The sequence below is a fragment of the Mustelus asterias genome, chromosome 1 (genome assembly GCF_964213995.1).
Source record: "Mustelus asterias chromosome 1, sMusAst1.hap1.1, whole genome shotgun sequence".
Classification (NCBI taxonomy): domain Eukaryota; kingdom Metazoa; phylum Chordata; class Chondrichthyes; order Carcharhiniformes; family Triakidae; genus Mustelus; species Mustelus asterias.
Genome location: NC_135801.1, coordinates 63,045,607 through 63,065,688, shown reverse-complemented (window position 1 = coordinate 63,065,688; position 20,082 = coordinate 63,045,607). Strand labels below are relative to the sequence as shown.

Below are 20,082 nucleotides of genomic sequence, written 5' to 3'. Positions count from 1 at the left end.
AGGAGGTTTTATATTCCCATTGTTCTTGCACAATTGGGAGGTGGACAGTTATCAGCCAAAAGTAGGAGTGGTTATGTATCTCTTCACTCCTAGCAGCCACTCTCCAGTTCTTCATGGAGACCCCAAACTGACAGGAACAGCAGACTGTCTCTGGATGGAGGCATTGTGGCTGTTGGGATTGTGACCATTCTCTGACACTGTTTCTGCATGATCACACACACAACAGCTGCAATTGGTGGAATGGTAGACCTTGCGGTTCCAGTGCTTTTCTCTATTGATGCAGGAACCGCAGAGTGATGTGCATGCAATTGCTGGTTCCCTGCACAATTGGGAGTTAGTATTCTGGGAAAGTCATGCTCTCATCGTCCTCCTTGTATGGAGAGAACTCGATGCCATTGCCTCTCCTCGTATAAAGGGGCTTCATCACTTCGCACATGCAATGATGGACAACATACTAGCTGATAGTTGATGCATCATTAGCTCACACCTAGAATGTTTTGATTTTTGTGCAGATCGTTATCTTAACGGCCACCAGCAGCACCATCCTTGTCCTTGTGTCAGGCCCCAGGTTCTCTTGAGGTGATGGCACAATTCCATGACCACCATCTTGGCTGAATCTGAGTCACCTCTGGCATTGCTCCTGAGTGAGGTGCTCTGTGGAAACCCATAGTTATTGGATCTTTGGTGGAAAGCCATCCTCTTCCTTTGTAGAGCCTCCCCTCTCTGCAGCCTCTTCACTCATTGAGTGGAGTGTAGACCCAAAGGATCTGCAACCAGGGCCCTCATACCTGTTGCAGATTGGGAATATATTGGCGACTAAATTCTCTGCCTGCCTTGAATGGTTACAGCAGCTCCCCGAGAGACCTCTAGACACTGGAGTTGTATATAGTTCAATACTAGTTCTTTTGCTGAAATGGAGTCATGTCGAATCATAGAACGGTGGCAACACAGAAAGAAACTATACAACTTTTAAACAGGGAGTCTCACTTCCCTCTGAGGTCTATGTAGTAAATTGGGAGGTGACTTGTAACCAAAAATGGTTCATTAACTAATACAACACATGTACAAGGTAAAGGTCTGACGGAACCAATATTCTCTTCTCCTTCCTAGCTCCAACTGAGGGTCTCCCCTGTCCCAGGATGTGTGCCCTTGCTCCCAATTGGCTCGTCTTCCTGTTGGCCTCTCTATGGGGTCCAACCCAATCATGTGGACCTCAAAGGGGCTACGTTATGACAGTCTGCATCCCGTAATCAATGACATGAAACAACTTTGGATACAATTTCCACTTCCTACTAAGAATAGCATATGTTTACAACACCAGTTGCATAGTCAAACCTGAATGCCAGAACTCCTTCCCAGGTGGTGGTCAGTCCTCTGAACAAGTTCTTCCACACAACTTCCTGTGACTGACCATGTCACCCTGGTTGCAGCAGTGATATCCTTATGAGCTGTGACTTTATACCCCTTTCTAACCCTGGTCCCTTGATATAAAAGGTAATATCTCAAATTGCATCATCCATTTGGGTTTCATTACTGTATCAATCCCACCATGGCTATGCAAGACCACCTGTATATGGTCATTTCCTGCTGTCAGCAGGTGGAGGGTGTTTCCAGGTGCATACCACCAATCTGCATCTTGATAAGGTATGAATAAAACCATTTCTATGTAGCCAGAGAGACGATCGTCTATGAGAGTTGTGGTAGACAGAGTGTCTCAGTGCAATTAGTCTGGGCTAGCACCTTAATTACATGTCCTGACATGCCTGTGTGAGCTGCCTTTCATTAACCAAATAAACTAAATCAACAAACTGTGGGATAAATCAACATGCAGTTTCTTAAAGAGGTACTGCACCAAAATGAGCAGAATCTCAAAGGAAACTGGCCATGGAAAGCCTTGATGGTGTCAGCAGACACCACGTGCTCCTTTTCCAGGGACACCTGGCAGCGAACATTGCTGTGGGAGAAGGGCAGATAGTCAGGACCGATGACCCCCTCGACCACTTGTTGCCAAAATGAAAGTAACCGAACTTTCAGAAAACTAAAAAGGGGCAAAGCCTAGGAAGCTTGCATATATGTGGTCCACTGACTTCACAAGACCACAAAATACATGTGCATCTTGGAAGTCCATGGACGAATGCAACCTACAGTTGCATGAGACTGCTGATGATAAGGGGGAGAGCTCCTGCACAGAGAGCCCTCCACTGGGGACCACTGCTGCTGGATGGCAACAAGGCATACCTGGTCAACAGGCTAAGGCAAAGAGATGAAAGTTATGCAACAGCAGCCCAGACAGAAAACCCCTCTGCACTGTGCTAAAAGCCACAGAGGGCATTTCTGTGATGCAACTCTGATTGTGGGGCACCGGGACCTGAGGGAGGGTTCAAGGCGTATGGCCAATGTGAAATTCTGTCTGAGCAGGAGTACCTGAGTATTCTTTCCAAAGGCTTTCGACAAGGTCTCACATAACAGACTACTATGTAAAGTTAAAGGAAATGGGATTGCAAGTAATGTCTTCAGATGGATAGAAAGCTGATTAGCTGATAGAAAGCAAAGAATTGGCATAAATGTGCCTTTTTCTGATTGGCAGTCAGTGACTAGTGGGGTTCTGCAGGGATCTGTGCTAGGACCCCAACTGTTCAAATTACATATGAATGATTTGGAAGAGGGAACTGAATGTATTATCTCAAAATTTGCAGATTATACAAAGTTGGGTGGGAAGGTGAGCTGTGAGGAGTATGCAGAGATGCTTCAGCATGATTTGGACAGGCTTGTGTGTGTGGGCATATGCATGGCAGATGCAGTATAATGTGGATAAATGTGAGGTTATCCGCTTCGGTAGCAATAATGTGAAGACAGATTAGTACTTGAATGGGTGTAAATTGGGAGAGGTGGACACTCACTGAGACCTTGGTTTCTTTGTGCATCAGTCGTTGAAAGTAAGCGCGCAGGTACAGCAGGCAGTGAAGAAGGCAAATGGTATGTTGGCCTTCACAGCGAGAGGATTTGAGTATAGGGATGGGCTGCAATTGTATAGGGCATTGGTGAGGCCACACCTGGAATATTGTGTATAGTTTTGGTGTCCTTATCTCTGGAAGGATGCCTTGTTCTAGAGGGAGTACAGCGATGGTTTACCAGGCTGATGCCTGGGATGGCAAGTCTCTCGTATGAGGAGAGACTAATTTGGTTAGGATTATATTCACTGGAGTTTAGAAGAGAGAGAGGGGATGCCGTAGAAACTTATAAAATTCTACCAGGGTTAGACAGGGTAGATTCAGAAAGAATGTTCCCAATGGTGGGGTAGTCTAGAACTGGGGATCATAGTTTGAGAATAAGGGATAAACCTTTTAGAACTGAGGTGAGGAGGAATTTCTCCACCCAGAGAGGTGAATGCGTGGAATTCACTACCACAGAAAGTAGTTGAGACCAAAAAGTTGTCTGATTTCAAGATGAAATTAGCTATAGCTCTTGGGGCTAAAGGGATGATGTGGGGGGGAAGAGGGGATCAGGATATTGAATTCAATAATCGGCCATCATTGAAATGAATGGCGGAGCAGGCTCGAAGGGCTGAATGGTCTACTTCTGCTTCTAGTTTCTATGTTTCCTGGAGACCTATGCACTGTCGGGGCTGAGCAGCACCATTTGAAGGCATAGATGACATCAGCTGTGAGCTGGATGCCCACCAACAACCAACGCACCAGTTCCAAGGGGGTCATCCAGGCCACTCGTCCATCACCCGTCACGTCTCTGATTCTGGCCACTCCCGCAGCCACATCCCTCCTCACCACCAGCCACCTGAAGTTATAGTGGTGGAGGTGTAGATTCCTGAGCAGACGTTCCCAGATGACCGCTGCCATTCCTCAGGGGGAAGAACTCTGGCATGAGGGAACAGCGTTCCAGACTTTGAACAGGTTCAGGTGAAAGATGGGCAATGCCTATGAGAAGTTACATGCTGTGAGAAGCTTTAAACAGGAGCTGCACATCATAATTCAGGCAGTATGGCTGGCGGAAGAACACCATCTAGGAAGGGGCTCAATGTAAAGTTATTGCTGTAGGATCTGAAGTGGAAGGTTGCTTGCTATCTGGATGTGGAGACACACCAGCGCCTGACCACTCCCCTTAAGTGATAGACTCCGAACCTCAGCAGGGACCCAGTGCAGTCTTTTGTCCCAGATGAAGTTGATGGCCACCTTTTGCATTTTTGTGATATACTCCAGCTTCAAAGCACCACAACGTGGGGGTGATCAACTGGCTTATGACCCACACTTGACCCCTGGAAGACCGTCCTCAAAGTGGCCCTGTCCAATATTTCAGGTGAGTGGGAACTTTGGCCTCCAGCTACTGCCGGTTCGCTGGCTAGGATTCCTCAGCAGGGCACAGATGGACTCCCAGGTAGAGGAGACTGATTCTGCTCCAGGTGAAAAGCCTGAGCTCCTCTGGTAGGGAATCCATCTTTCACTGACCAGGAGTCCTGGACATTTGTCCCAGTTGATCCTTGCAGAGGATGCAGTAGAATGCACTTCCTGGCACTTGTGTGTCTTCCACAGGTCAGCCAGGGGCCTATGAACATGTGGAACACATCAAGTAGGCTGAAAGGACCACCCAAATTTCCAGCTCGTGCAGAATTAATCCTGGCAACGTCCTCCACAGAAGGTGCAGGAAAGGCTCCATGCAAATAGGATATAACTAGCCAGATATGGGGCAGCCCTGATGCACTCCCCTCCCAAAACGAGGGGGCACCGTGAGGGACCCATTAACTTTAATTAGATACTCAGTCATGGCGTACTGAAGTCAGATCATTGGCCAAAATGTGCCCCGAACTCGAAAGCCCGCAGCTGGCAGGAAACAATAGGCTGCATGGTCGTGTTCTCTGCTGTATATTTCTGCGACTCTTAGAAACAATAAAACCCTGTTTGTGACTTCCAGATTGATTTGTTTTTTTGATGCTAAAAACAGTAAGATGGAGCTTGGACCGAGTTGAGCTCATAGCCCAAAAGTGAAGTTTGTTATTTACCCGGAGGTGTTATCTGTGTATTGTCTCTTGTTGCATTTGAACTAGTTTTTCTGAATGATTTCTCCAGCCACTGCTCAGTCATGTTAGGTTGGGATTGTTTCTCAGATTTCAAGTTGACTGGAAGCCTGAAAGCCAAGGACAGAGTTCTTGCAGGCTGCATTTCTGCAGTACATTTTAGCCTTGAAAGACGAGCAGTAATGTGAAGGAGGGTTTTAAGTTTCACTCCTGTGTAAATGACTGGCAGTTGATTAAGTACTGTACCAGTCAAGCATTTCCCTGTTTTCAGTTGCAACTGTGCTTAGTTTTCCCTTGAGGTGCCCAAAACCCCTACTCCGTTATTTTAAGGCAAAATTTGCCACGTTGCTGATGCTGTATGTAATTCATTTTTTGCTGTTGTTTCAATCTGTGGAAAGTAAGTGTCAAAACGTACAATTCAGATTGTGAGCAAATCATCCAGTTGACTGTTGCATTTCAGCAGCTTTGTGCCTCATGTTGATGGGTCTGATTACTGTAGGGTAAATGTTAAGTCTTCAATGCCTGAGTGGCAATCTAGTGGAGCGAATTGCCAGCCTAAGGGAGAACTTGTCTAATTATCATTCTATTTTAATCAATTGAAAGAAATAAAGGCCGAGTTCTACAATGGGAGGGCAATTTGCTTAGGCGGTAATAACTAACATTTGCTGACTGTAAAACTCATTGGAACGTAAGATACACCAGGGTTTTAAAAGGAAATATTTCGGCATAATGTTCAGACCATAAAACGCACAACAATCTTGGGCGATGTTTTCTTTTCCCCAGGAAAAATGTGAGCATCTTATGGTCCAATAAATATACCGGGCGGAAGTCTCCCAAAAATTTCTTCTTCTTCTCCAACAGGAAAAGTAGTGAGATTCCCGCTGGGAGGGTCAGTGAGTGCAATTCAGTTTGCAATACATCCACACAGATCTTTTGGAGCCTGAGGAGATTATCACTGAATTCTCCCACATTTAGAATTATTTTTGGCGTGGGCACCTAAAGACAGCGGCAAAGGCTGGCCCCTTAGAGATTTTTAAAGGGCATCCTGTTCTTTACCCCCCCCCAACCCAGCTCACTGGCTAAGACCCCCACTCCCTGGCATCTGGCGCCCCCCCCCACTTTTTTGCAGTAGCAATCTTTCCCCCAAATGAGCAACACCCTGCTATGGGGTCACCAAAGATCCCCCTCCCTCGAGCCCAGGCCCCCCACTTTGGCACTGTCAATCTGGCACCCATGCAATGGCATCCTGGCAGTGTTGCCCTGGCAGTTGCACCACCCCTGGCACCTTGGCAGTGCCAACCTGTCAAGTCAGCAGTGCCCGGGGATTGTTCTACGTCACTACCCAGCCATTTTTCTAACCACCCAGAGGCATAAATGCCTCCAATCTCCGGGCATGACTACAACACCTAGTCTCCGTTTGTGGAGACCAGTAGTGATTCAGACCGGGTTCCTGCTGCTCTTGGGAGTCAGAGACTCCCAGGAGAATCTGGCTTGAAATTGACTGTGCATGTTTTAAAAAAGTTTATTTAATAGTGTCACAAGTAGGCTTACATTAACACTGCAATGAAGTTACTGTGAAAATGCCCTAGTTGCCACACTCCGGCGCCTGTTTAGCATGGCCATTGCACCTAACCAACACGTCTTTCGGACTGTGGGAGGAAACTGGAGCACCCGGAGAAAACACACGCAGACAGTGGGAGAACGTGCAGACTCCTCACAGACAGTGACCCCAACCAGGAATTGAACTCTGGTCCCTGGCGCTGTGAGGCAGTAGTGCTAACCACTGTGCCACTGCACCACCCTTTAAATATTTAAGTGGAGATTTACATATGCTAATCAGTTTCCTGCCCTTGTTGGGCAGGAACCAATGTAAAATGTTCAGTATAATTGGGGCGATGCAACTGTGAATTAATGTCATAATTTGGTTTAAAATAACAGACCTGTAAAATAAAAATTCAAATTTTACACTTAAAGATTTAATTATTGTTTGAACTGAAACCAGCCTCTGGCAATGCTATTACCATCAGAAGACCCAATGTGATACTATGCTTTACAGACTCTGAGCATTCAGCGTTTGATCCCTAGTCTGTGCTTGCTTTGATAATCTCACTCAGGAAACAGCAGCAAAGATGCTAATTGGTTTTCATAGTCATCGGATAGGCAAAGAGAACATCAGTCAGGGTCTCGCTCCTAATCCCTATCAGTTAGTGTGTTCTGAACAAGCATGTATCAATGGTTGAGTAAGGACAGAATCGGTCTTAGTTGAATAGCTTATTAACATGTGTGACCACTTGTGCAATGCACTGAAAGACAGCAATTAAAGTTGGAATCCTGGCTGTTATTTTTTCCCTTAACTGAGGTTGCATCACAGTCAGGAATCAGATATGGTATTTTTTTGGTGTGCACAGTTGAATAGCATGCCAGGATATGTGCTCATTGAGCCAATTGGAGAAACATAACACCCACTTTCAATGGGGGTCATCTTAAATTCAGGTGCCAGTGGAAAGCTGACAACAGCATATCAGCTGCATGAATAATCAATGGAGAGGAAAGTCAATGTCGAATCTATTACCCATTTTATAGCACCACCCAAAGTGAATGAAAGCCATCCCGAAATGGACAAATCCTTACATTTTACATGAATGTTTATTTCCTTTTTTTAGTTATAGGTGTCTGTGTTTAGATTTCACTTCACGGGATGAGTGTTATTAGCTGCCCAGCACTTGTTCTACAAACCTCATCATTGAACTTCTCAGATTTTGTAATATTTGAAAAATAACTTAATTTAACTCGAGTTTCATACTAAATTAACAGCTGCAAATTTTGGAATGACAGAATCTGACCATTTAGTGACCTTCTGCTGTGGTAACTAAATAGCCTGAATCCCATGGACTTGGGAATTAGATCTGCAGGTTTTCATTTTATCAATTGTTTGTTCTACCATTGTGATTTGTTTCTAATATATTTTCATTGACTGGGTGTAGCTGCCAAGTTACTGCCCATGATGAGGATGGAGCTTATAACTGTGCAACTCTGTTTGTACTGGGTGTAATACGATACCATGAAGGTGAAATTGGAACTCATTGTGCCCTTTCTTATTGAAAATGGGCACAGAGCAGTTTAAGAGGCCGACCACCCACATCAAAACCGTGTTGAAAATGCTTCCAACCCTTTTTTTTGTTGTTCCTATTTTAAGAATTCTTACGTGGGATGTGGGCATCGATTGTCCATCCCCAATCCTCAAGAAGGCGGTGGTCACTGCATAAGCTTATCCACTGTCAGCCTAAACCAGATATTAGGTGTATTGAATATGCTTTCACACGAGTAAAAAGGTGCATGTAAAATAAAAAACTTAATGTGGAGCCCAGGATGGTAGTGCCAAAACCAGATGGTAGTGATCCCACTGTGACAAATTAGCACAAAGCCAGGTGGGTAGTCATTTCAACCCGAAATATTAACCTGCCTTTCTCTTTCAGGTGTTCTTTGTCCTGCTGTGTTTGCTGTTTATGCTGTTTTCATTGTCGATTTGATTGTTACCCAAAACTCTGAGTGGGCCTCTTTTTATGTATGGTTTGCAGGTTTTGATCAAGACATACATGATTCGGATGGAATGGTTTTTTTATTTGAAATGTTGCAATCTGATTGTAATTTTTTGCTCCTTTTCAGATTAGTGTAGCTGTTGAAATTCATGCTGCTGTTCTTATTTAATTATATGTTGTCCTCATCAGATAATAACTTTTAAATTGAAGGACTGCCTTGTTTCTCCATTTTTCTTGGGTTATATTTTTGTCAATATTTAAACACATGGCACTGTATAGTGACTGGGGAATCAACATCTTGCAGGATATACTATAGATTGAAATCCTTCATAGGCTACTCTCCCCACTTTAAAGAAAGCAGAAAATGCTGCAAACGCTCAGCAGGTGAAGTAGCATCTGTGGAGAGTGAAGTAATGTTAACATTGCACATTGATGATCGTTCACCAGACCTGGAAAAAAATAGAGATTTAAGAGATTTTAGATAAGTTCAGAGCCAGGGGAAAATGTGGGGTAGGACGGGAAGAGCATAATGGACAATTTTACAAGGCAAAAGAGGGTGACAATGCGGTAAGTAAAAGAAACAAAAGATTGCCCCAATACCCCTCCCATCCTACACCATCATTCCTTTCGTTATTAAATCACTCCTGCTTTCCAACATATGACAGACCTTTCCCTCTTGTTCTCTGCCCCACTTTCCATTGTCCATAAGTTAATGGCGATTGGTGCAGAATTATCAGTCTGATTCAGTGAAGCTCACACAGTTATGGTTGGTGTACAATACACTATTGAGATATTCAGACTTGCTACTGTCAACAAATGGTTAGGTTTGCTTTAAAAATGTGGAGTCTGCCAATAGAAGCAAGGCCTCAAGAAAGTTAATAAGCGCAAATGTAAAGAAGTAACCAGTAAGTGCCAATCAGACAAACGTTAAATGTTTCCAACTGTTATCTGAAGAACCTGCTCTGGGAGTTATAAAATCAACACTGGAAAATTTTTGAAGATTAGATTGGGCTCTGCGGCATCTGCCTTTTAAGCACCAGGTGGCCACCTAACACTCAAAAATGGCGCCAAAGTGCAAAAATTCCTAAAACCAATGGACCTTTTGCTGGTGCATCAAATATCTGTCCCAACTGTGACAATCCCTGCAGTGAGTGAGATTGGAGAATCCCACCCTAACTTTACCATCTTGGTAAAGGAGTTTGTGTAGAATGCAGGGTAGGTAGAAAATGCTATTAATCACTATGCAGAGCTAATTTGATGTCAATCTACGATTTTTGAACTGTATCTTCAAGCCAGTTCCCTATTTTAACTTTGCGCAACTGAACATGATATTACATGGCATGAAACACTAGAGCAGCAGTCTTTACCCCTGCCCCTCCCCCCACCCTCCCTTGCACACGGGGCAAGCACAGCTTCCGACTAAATGTGAAGTTACATATGTTTTTGGAGCTTTCCTATACATGGTTAAAGTTTGAATAGTTACTCTACAGGGAGTGCTCTGGCTGCTGCTGAAGTTCATTTAAAAACTTGTGCTGAAACAAATTACTCGCGCACATGGATGACCTTGCCGGGTTTATTCTCAAAGTTTCACATGGAATGGAGAATGAAGAGCAAACGCACGGAGCAAGATAAGCTGCCAGAAAAAAGGAGGAGAGGAAGCAGCATGTGCTGCAGCAGGCCATATCCACCAAGGAATTTCGGGGAGCAATTCTCTTACCTAAACTTCAGTGAGGGCCAATGTACAAGGCATCTTCGTTGCACCAAATTCATCACTGGCTGTGCCCGCTGCTGCAGCCACAACGACGCCCTCAAAGCAGAGCAAAAACAGCATTGCTTGTTGCTGTCAAAGTGACTGCGGCTCTTAACGCTTATGCATCTGGCTCCTTTCAGGCTACAAGCAACATGTCACAGTTTGTAGTGCAGGCTCACTTTCCACAGATGGACAGCTTGAGCTCATTTCCTTTTGCCAGAGACACAAAAGCAGAATGAACATGAGGGTTTGGCATGGATTGTGGGGTACCAGTGACTGCATGCATTGTGCCATGCATGAGCTTTGTGAACTTGACCATTTTTGTGAACCGAAAGAGATTCCACTCCCTCATGTGCAGCTGGCGTATAATCAGAGTGCATCAGGCAGGTGAATGCCTACTTTCTTAAAAGCAGTCACAATTCCTACATTCTCCAGTCATCTTTTTGTACTCCCTGTATTTGGCCCAGTGTGGTCAAGGATGCCACTGAGGTTGAAAAGTCTGAGGACGGAGGGTGAAAAACCAGAGTTTTGGTTCACGTCAATAATGTAGGTAAAAAGATCCTTCTGTTTAATTTTCAGAGTGCTGACTCTTGTTCTGCTCTGCCTCTCCTTCTCTCTCTGCCTTACAACAAGCCCTCTAGTGCAGTGTCTGAAAAGCTGGACACGTGTTGTCTCACATGTTCAAACTTTGCTCAAAGTACCATAGGAATTGTTCACCTTTCAAAGGCTTCCCACCACTTGCAGCTACAATACACCTCCGCTTTAAGAGCACTGGGCTGCTGTCAAGTAACTCTTGCAACTCGTGATATTGAGCCACCTGCTGATGCATGCAGATAATGAACAGTGCAGGAGTCGTGCAAAGAAGCAGGCGGCATGAATTAAAGTGCTGCCTGCAGTATGATAAATGGGCGGCGGTCAATTATGTTTCGTGATCCTCATGTCCACTTAACAGGAGTCATTCATCTAACCCCTATACTTTCCCTACCACCTTGGATAGTACAAAAAAAATCTAGCAGCAATTCCTGGGCTGTGAAGCTGCAGCAAGTAAGTTTCTTTTCTTTCTGTCTCAGCTTCCCTTTTGGCTTGATAGAAAACTGTAAACAGAAACCTCTCTGGCTGCTGGCTGCAAAGCTGACATTTACTGCGGACTGAAAACATGATTGGAGCCCCCTGGTCCCTGAGCTTTAAGTTAAAGATGTCTACTGACAATCAATCACCCAGTTTCCTTCCCAGACACAGCTCTCAATCACTTACCCCAAGCAGGACTGGAATCTGTGAAGTATGTCACTGCGACAGGAGATCATCACGGCAGACATGCTTACCACAGGAATTTGACTCTCATCTCTTCAAAGTTATCTTGAAACAGAAGAGGAAAAACAAAGACTTGCATTTATATAGCATCTTTCACAACATCCACCGGTCAACTCAAAACGCCTTACAGCTAATTAAGTGCATTTTGAAGTGTAATCAGTAATGTGTCAGTAAATTTGTGCACAACAATCTTCCACAAAGAGCAATGTGATAATGACCAAGTAATCTGTGTTTTGTGAAGTTGATTGAGGGATAAATATAGGTCCAGACACCAGGGATAACCCGCCCTGCTTCTCTTCAAAATGGAGTCCACCTGAGAGAGTAAACAGGCCCTCGATTGAATGTTTCACCTGAAAGATAACACCTCAGACAGTGTAGCACTTCTTTAGAATTGCGCTGGGTGTCTCAGCTTTGATTTTTGTTATTGAAGTCCTGGAGTTGGACTTGAATCCAGAACCTTCTGACTCAACTGAGTCATGGTTGATACACTATAAAGCTAAAAGCAAATTACTGCAGATGCTGGATCTGAAACAAAAACAGAAAATGCTGAAAAATCTCAGCATATCTGATCGCATCTGTGGAGATAGAATAAGCTAGCTTTTTGAGCCTCTCATCTGATTTTCTTTTGTCTGCAGCTCTGATGAAGTGTCATCCAGATGCAAAGCATTACAGATGCTGTCAGACTTGCTGAGAGTTTCCAGTATTTTCTGTTTTTGTATACTATAAGGCTGTACGTTTTGTATTGAGGTTGAAGAATCAGACTGTATGTTCTCTCCCATTTGGCCTATCTGTGGTAAATAGAACCCAAGTTCCAAATTTAAGTGGCTGTGAGGTGTAAAGGTGATGTGGAGATGCCGGCGTTGGACTGGGGTAAGCACAGTAAGAAGTCTCACAACACCAGGTTAAAGTCCAACAGGTTTATTTGGTAGCAAATACCATAAGCTTTCGGAGCGCTGCCCCTTTGTCAGATGGAGTGACTCACAGATTTTCACTCCATCTGACGAAGGGGCAGCGCTCCGAAAGCTTATGGTATTTGCTACCAAATAAACCTGTTGGACTTTAACCTGGAGGTGTAAAGGTGGCAGGCTCACCCCTGTTTGTCAGTGGAGGCTTGGGTTATTTTACTGCTTGGGCTTCATTAAAATAAGTTGGGCCCCATTTCTGGCTTGGTCCCATGTGCATGATATGTAGCCAGCAGATGAGCGAAGGTGAGCACTGCAGAAATATACTTCAGGCGACTTGAGTATGTTACTTGCACACAGCAAGATCGCACAAGCACTAGTGAGATAATCTGTTTAATAATGTTGGTTGAGGGGTAAGTATTACATAGGACATCATGGAAAATTTCCCTGCTCTTCTTTGCCCTTTTACATTCTTGTGGGGCAAGATTTAAATACACTGTCTTCCACTAAGGTCTGCAAACAGGAAAGTAAATACTACGTCCCCACCACTTGCAATGTCCTTGCTTATAACTTAGACTGCCATCTCTTTCACCAAATGACACTGACCCATTGGTCATCACCATATAAGACGCTCATAAAGATGCTACTTAAAATGTGTCAAACGTGCTGGTATTTTAAGCAGTTCAGTATTTAACAAGTTTTAAAAGACTTTTTTAGGCCTGCATCCAACCAACATCTCATTTTGCAACATAGACAAAACTGCCAAAGCATAAAGACATCCACTGTACTGCAGCAGGAGTTGACACAATTCACATTATACTTATTACCTTTATTGAAGCTGCCCCAACCTCTACTGCCTCTTTTGGTTGTTAATGGTACCACCAGCTGATGGAGACTTCAAGTTGCTTCAATTAATGTTTGCACTATTAACAAAGATGGGAGACATTCAGTATCATGGCCTTCATGACCACGACTCAATCCTTGGGGCCGTTAGGTGTCCTACCACTGCTGCGGACTTTCTTGTGAAGTTGTTGGGCCCCGTCTCTTATACTCATTAAATTTTTGGTTACACTGACCATCGCATATAGTGAGTGGGCAAATCGGATTAACTCAAGTCTCCTGTTCAAATTAGTGCCAGCTGTAAATCAAATGGCTATAGTGGCTGTCGTTTTCTGTTAGGGATCATTAAAAATCAGTCTCTTTATATTTTTTACATATTTCTATACGTTGCTTGTGAAAACACGTTAAGTGATTTAGAAAGGTGCCTGCCTGCCTACCTGAATGCAATTATGATGTAGACTGAGGATGCTTGCAAGTTGCTTTTGCAATACATTTCTCCCTTGCCCTTCAACGTTTTGCATAAGTCAGCATGTTTTTTATTCCTGACTGGCTCTCTTGATATTCTTTCGAAGCATTGAATGGCTATTGTTCATTCCTAAGGGAGAAGTCTGGCTTTGGTTTGACCTTAGTCAGTGGATCTGAATAATATGATGGGCTCCCTCACATCCTTTACCTCAAAGGATGTTACCTCATTTGTGTCTTGCTGTCTCCATTGCTATTTATAATAGAGCTGGAAATAATAAGAAAAGCAATATTGAATGCATTGTAGGGGGTGGGGGGCAGTTAGAAAGGGATCTGGGAGTCATCACTTTCAATGTCTAATGGAAACTGAAACAGGGTAAAGGAATGTTGAGCTGGAACAGCGGAATATAAGACTTGAGTGATTTTGTTAAGATTTTATGATGCCCTGGCCAGATCATATTTGAGGTAGTGATCACTACACCAGGGGAAAAAAAAGTCATGCATGTCTTTGTGTTCTGATTTGTTTCATTACTTTAAACACCAAAGAACACAGACAAAGGTTGTAACAACTGCAAAATTGGGTCTTTGAACAAGCTCATGTTACACAATCCAATATGAGTACTTCAGTAAATTATACTACACAATTCCAATATGATTACGCAACTTTTTTATTGAGTTCACGACACGCTAAGAGCTCATTTTTAAAGCCTTTCACAATCTGCTGTGACTTCAATATTCTATGGTTTACTCAAAACTCTTGAACCAATTCTACCCTTGACCTCTAAATTTTATGCATCCTAGAATTTAATCATAATACATCAATCGACATGTAAAATGACCTCGAAGACATACAAAACGACAGCAAAGTACCAATATAGAGCCAAGAAGATGTGCTTTACAACCTCTGCTAATCATTCCATTGTCATGGTTATATGATCCACTTAAGCTCTTCCCATTACAAACTCGGTATAGCCGAATCTGGTAATCTCATACTCTCTTTGTGAAATAGAGTGCTGCTTCCACTTCTGCAACATTACCCCTCTCCACCCCTACCTCAATCCAGTGACCAGATCAACATCTCCAAGTCCATTAACATGGCTGAGTGACCTTCACACATTCCTTCAGTTCCTCATCTCTTGCCTTAGGCCTGCTTCACAAAGCAACACAGTTCAACAGAAAGCTGTTTTAACTTGCTGTGTGCGGACCCCACAACCACAAGGAGCACAGATAGTGTGAACCAATATTCCAATCGACTGCATTAGAGAGTGCAGAGAGGAACATGAAATTATGTGGGGTGAGCTACGAGCAATCATGAGAGAAATTCATATTGTTACAAACTAGAAAAAAAGGTGTTTAAATGATCACATCGCTGAGGTATAAAGGCTGTGAATGAGTATTGATAAGGTAGGGGCAAGATAATAGTTAAAAGTGAGACAGAAAAGTCAGTAAATCAAATCAGATAAAACATTTTTAGTTTAAAGCTGCTCTCAACATCTAGTCAGAGAAAAACATTTGTGATGTTTAAAATTCATCTGGATCTTGTAATGAAAGACGTAGTTGCATGTTCAACATTCAGCCTGGAGGAACTATAATTTACTCCAGCCAAACATCATGAAAGATTGAAGCCTTCATCTTCAAACACAAACCTTATACTTTTGCCACCAATTCCACTCCCCTTGCCTGGAAATAATCTCAGGCTAAACCAGAGAGTCTCAAACTCAGTGTCCAGTCCCAACTTGGGCTGAACCCACATACTCTCTCTGTAAAATAGCGCTTCCTAAATGACTTAACTACTGTTAAGATTGTGCCTCCTAGACCTGGATTCCACCACAAGAGGAAATAGTTTCTCTGTATCTACTCAATTGAATCCTTTTATCACTTTAAAGATGATGATGATGAGCTTCATTTGGCTGAGTAGCTTTTTCTTGTTCTTTGATTTTTTTTAATGATAGGGCCAGACACCATATCTATGAGATAAAGAGTAAAAAATATGACTGTGTGCTGACAGCATCCTGATCTCTACAAATCCCAGATGCTGAACATTATTCTTAGATTCAAGCAGGGCTTTGACCTAACTTCTGCTATTGCTTAATTGCAGCAACTCAGAGGCCTTGCTGAATAGCCAGGGTTGAACAGGAGTCATCTGTTTTGAAAGGCCAAATAAAGCATGTTTAGTGATTATGGCAATGCCCTTCCTCTACATTAACAGTTTGAATCACATCTAAATTAGGCAAGATATGAAATGATGCTGAGTGTTCCTATCCTTGGTAGGAAAAATTGAGAGATTACACATAATGAGTTGTCCAGCTTAATTGCATTTATCGTAGTTCATACTCAACTGGTGTGGGAAAATAAGGTGCACGTTGCTGAATTTCCTGTAGGTTGCTGCTTCAAAATTAGATATATTACAACGATTGTAAAGAAAAGGTGGGACGAGGGTTGCCAGACTTGCAACCATACAGGATCATTGTGTGGCTGTTTTCCTGAGATGATTGAGAGTGGGGTTTATGACTTATGTTTCACTATGGCCCTTTATGCATTTGAGTGAACAGTAGCCGAAATGTAGCAAAGTGGCTGCAGGTTCTGCCAATTTTCTGCTGCTTTGTTGTCTGTTACGATCTTGGACTTGAATCCTGGAAGACCCAGTGTTCCTGCTTGAAAAAAGCTGGAACAAATAGGTTTCAATGAATGGCATTTTTTTTTTCCTGGTGTCATTTTTGGTTCTACTCACCTGACTACTGTCATTTTCTGTTTCCCTTACCAACTGTGGACTGTGCAAGTCGGGAACTGTCCACTTCCAGTGATCGTTAAATGGGAAGTGTCAGGTGGATGGAACTTTTGGAGACTTTTTTTGGCAGTTGGTTGTGGATTTTCCACATCAATGGATTTGAAAACCTAGATAGTTGCTCTGCAGGTTGTGCACTCTTGCCAACCTCTGCTCCACAGTGCTGCTACTTCCTGTCCCTGAAGAAAAATGCACCTGCTTTTTAAGCGGTTGCAGGTGGCTCTGCAGCAAGAATATTCATATTTTTGGTAACAAGATGATTTATTATAATGGTATGGAAATCTGTCTCCCTTCCTGTGAGACTATACTGGATAGCTCGGTGTTAAAAATATAACAGGAAAATATTGCGAATGGTGGAAATCTGTGCTAAAAACAGGCAGTGCTGGAAATATTCAGCAGCTTTGGTTGCATCTGTGTAGAGAGTCAACAATCTGGATTTTTATCCTCAAGGAAGATACTGGGAGTCAGGGAAAATTACAGGCTTGGCCCTCAGGAGAAAGTGCATGCAAAAGCTTGATCTTGGTTGCTGGGGCAGGTGCAGGCTGCTGGTGTCGGGCTACCAAACCCAGGAAAAAGTTTGGAGGCAGTCACAGGAGCTATTGGATGCGGAGGCAGGCTGTTTAAAAGGCCTGCCTTGATGCCTGTGACTTTGTTCCAGTTAAAATGAAAACACAGGTACTCCAACGCTTACCCCCTCATCTTTCAAACACTTCCCATGCCCCATCCATGCCACCTCATGCCTCACCCCCATGTCCCTCCATGCTGTCTGTGTCAAGCTATGGCACTTTCATGCCTATAAACCTATTATATACTGTCTAGAACCAATGAACCCTTTGGTGCCAGTAGAATGTGTTTTGGGGAAAAAAAAGCTTTAGAAAGTAATATATTCATAACTTTCTGCTATGTTGAGAAAAATAATTTCACTACCAGCTGCCAAACATTGTGAAATTGACAGCAGAGAGCAATGAGTCTTAGCTGTCGATCAAGCAATGTTCTCTCTGTCCTGAGAGCCCAGACAGCTATTATTCTTGTTGAAACTCCTGCAGCCCAGAGAAAATATTGCTTGATAGATCAGCCTCTCTGATTGCTGCTGTCACCTTCACAATGTTAAGTGGTTTCAAGGGTATGTCATTTTTGTTGTTGATATTTTAAAGTCTGGGTGATTGACACTTTTATTAGCTGGTAGTGAAATAGCTTTTTTGAACACAGGAGAAAATTATGAATTAACTATTTTAAATTTTTTTTTACACATCATGCTAATGTTGTAGGGTGTATTGGTTCTGTGCAGTGTATAATAGGTCAATGGACATGGAAGTGCTATAAGAACATAAGAACATAAGAAATAGGAGCAGGAGTAGGCCATCTAACCCCTCGAGCCTGCCCCGCCATTCAATAAGATCATGGCTGATCTGACGTGGATCAGTACCACTTACCCGCCTGATCCCCATAACCCTTAATTCCCTTACCGATCAGGAATCCATCCATCCGCGCTTTAAACATATTCAGCGAGGTAGCCTCCACCACCTCAGTGGGCAGAGAATTCCAGAGATTCACCACCCTCTGGGAGAAGAAGTTCCTCCTCAACTCTGTCTTAAACCGACCCCCCTTTATTTTGAGGCTGTGTCCTCTAGTTTTAACTTCCTTACTAAGTGGAAAGAATCTCTCCGCCTCCACCCTATCCAGCCCCCGCATTATCTTATAAGTCTCCATAAGATCCCCCCTCATCCTTCTAAACTCCAACGAGTACAAACCCAATCTCCTCAGCCTCTCCTCATAATCCAAACCCCTCATCTCCGGTATCAACCTGGTGAACCTTCTCTGCACTCCCTCCAATGTCAATATATCCTTCCTCATATAAGGGGACCAATACTGCACACAGTATTGCAGCTGCGGCCTCACCAATGCCCTGTACAGGTGCATCAAGACATCCCTGCTTTTATATTCTATCCCCCTCGCAATATAGGCCAACATCCCATTTGCCTTCTTGATCACCTGTTGTACCTGCAGACTGGGCTTTTGCGTCTCATGCACAAGGACCCCCAGGTCCCTTTGCACGGTAGCATGTTTTAATTTGTTTCCATTGAGATAGTAATCCCATTTGTTATTATTTCCTCCAAAGTGTATAACCTCGCATTTCTCAACGTTATACTCCATTTGCCATATCCTCGCCCACTCACTCAGCCTGTCCAAATCTCTCTGCAGATCTTCTCCGTCCTCCACACGATTCACTTTTCCACTTATCTTTGTGTCGTCTGCAAACTTCGTTACCCTACACTCCGTCCCCTCCTCCAGATCATCTATATAAATGGTAAACAGTTGCGGCCCGAGTACCGATCCCTGCGGCACGCCACTAGTTACCTTCCTCCAACCGGAAAAACACCCATTTATTCCGACTCTTTGCTTCCTGTCGGATAGCCAGTCCCCAATCCACTTTAACACACTACCCCCAACTCCGTGTGCCCTAATCTTCTTCAGCAGCCTTTTATGGGGCACCTTATCAAACGCCTTTTGGAAATCCAAAAACACCGCATCCACCGGTTCTCCTCCATCAACCGCCCTAGTCACATCTTCATAAAAATCCAACATGTTCGTCAAGCACGACTTTCCCCTCATGAATCCATGCTGCGTCTGATTGATCGAACCATTTCTATCCAGATGCCCTGCTATCTCCTCTTTAATAATGGATTCCAGCATTTTCCCTACTACAGACGTTAAGCTGACCGGCCTATAGTTACCTGCCTTTTGTCTCCTTCCTTTTTTAAACAGCGCCGTAACATTAGCCGTTTTCCAATCAACCGGCACTACCCCAGAATGCAACGAGTTTTGATAAATAATCACTAACGCATCCACTATTACCTCTGACATTTCTTTCAATACCCTGGGATGCATTCCATCCGGACCCGGGGACTTGTCCACCTTCAGTCCCATTAGTCTACCCAGCACTGCCTCTCTGGTAACATTAATTGTATTAAGTATTTCTCCTGCTGCCAACCCTCTATCGTCAATATTTGGCAAACTATTTGTGTCCTCCACCGTGAAGACCGACACAAAAAACTTATTTAAAGACTCACCCATATCCTCATTTCCCACTATTAACTCCCCCCTCTCGTCCTCCAAGGGTCCAACATTCACTCTAGCCACTCTATTCCTTTTTATATATTTATAAAAACCTTTACTATCATTTTTTATATTAATTGCTAGCCTAGCTTCATAGTCTATCCTTCCTTTCTTTATCGCTTTCTTAGTCTCTCTTTGTTGTTTCTTAAATTTTTCCCAATCACTTGTTTCTCCACTATTTTTGGCCACTCTGTACGCAGCTGTTTTTATTTTAATACTCTCCTTTATTTCCTTCGTTATCCACGGCTGGTTCTCCCTTTTCTTACAATCCTTGTTTTTTGCTGGAATATATTTTTGCTGAGAACTGAAAAGGATCTCCTTAAAAATCCTCCACTGTTCCTCAGCTATCC

At 43.4% G+C, this 20,082-nt stretch overlaps 1 protein-coding gene across 4 annotated transcripts in view; it reads left to right on the top strand.

The window, feature by feature from the left end:
• The window catches only part of sorcs2 (sortilin-related VPS10 domain containing receptor 2), a 612,212-nt gene that overhangs the window by 80,574 nt on the left and 511,556 nt on the right, over positions 1-20,082 (top strand). The window lies entirely within an intron of this gene.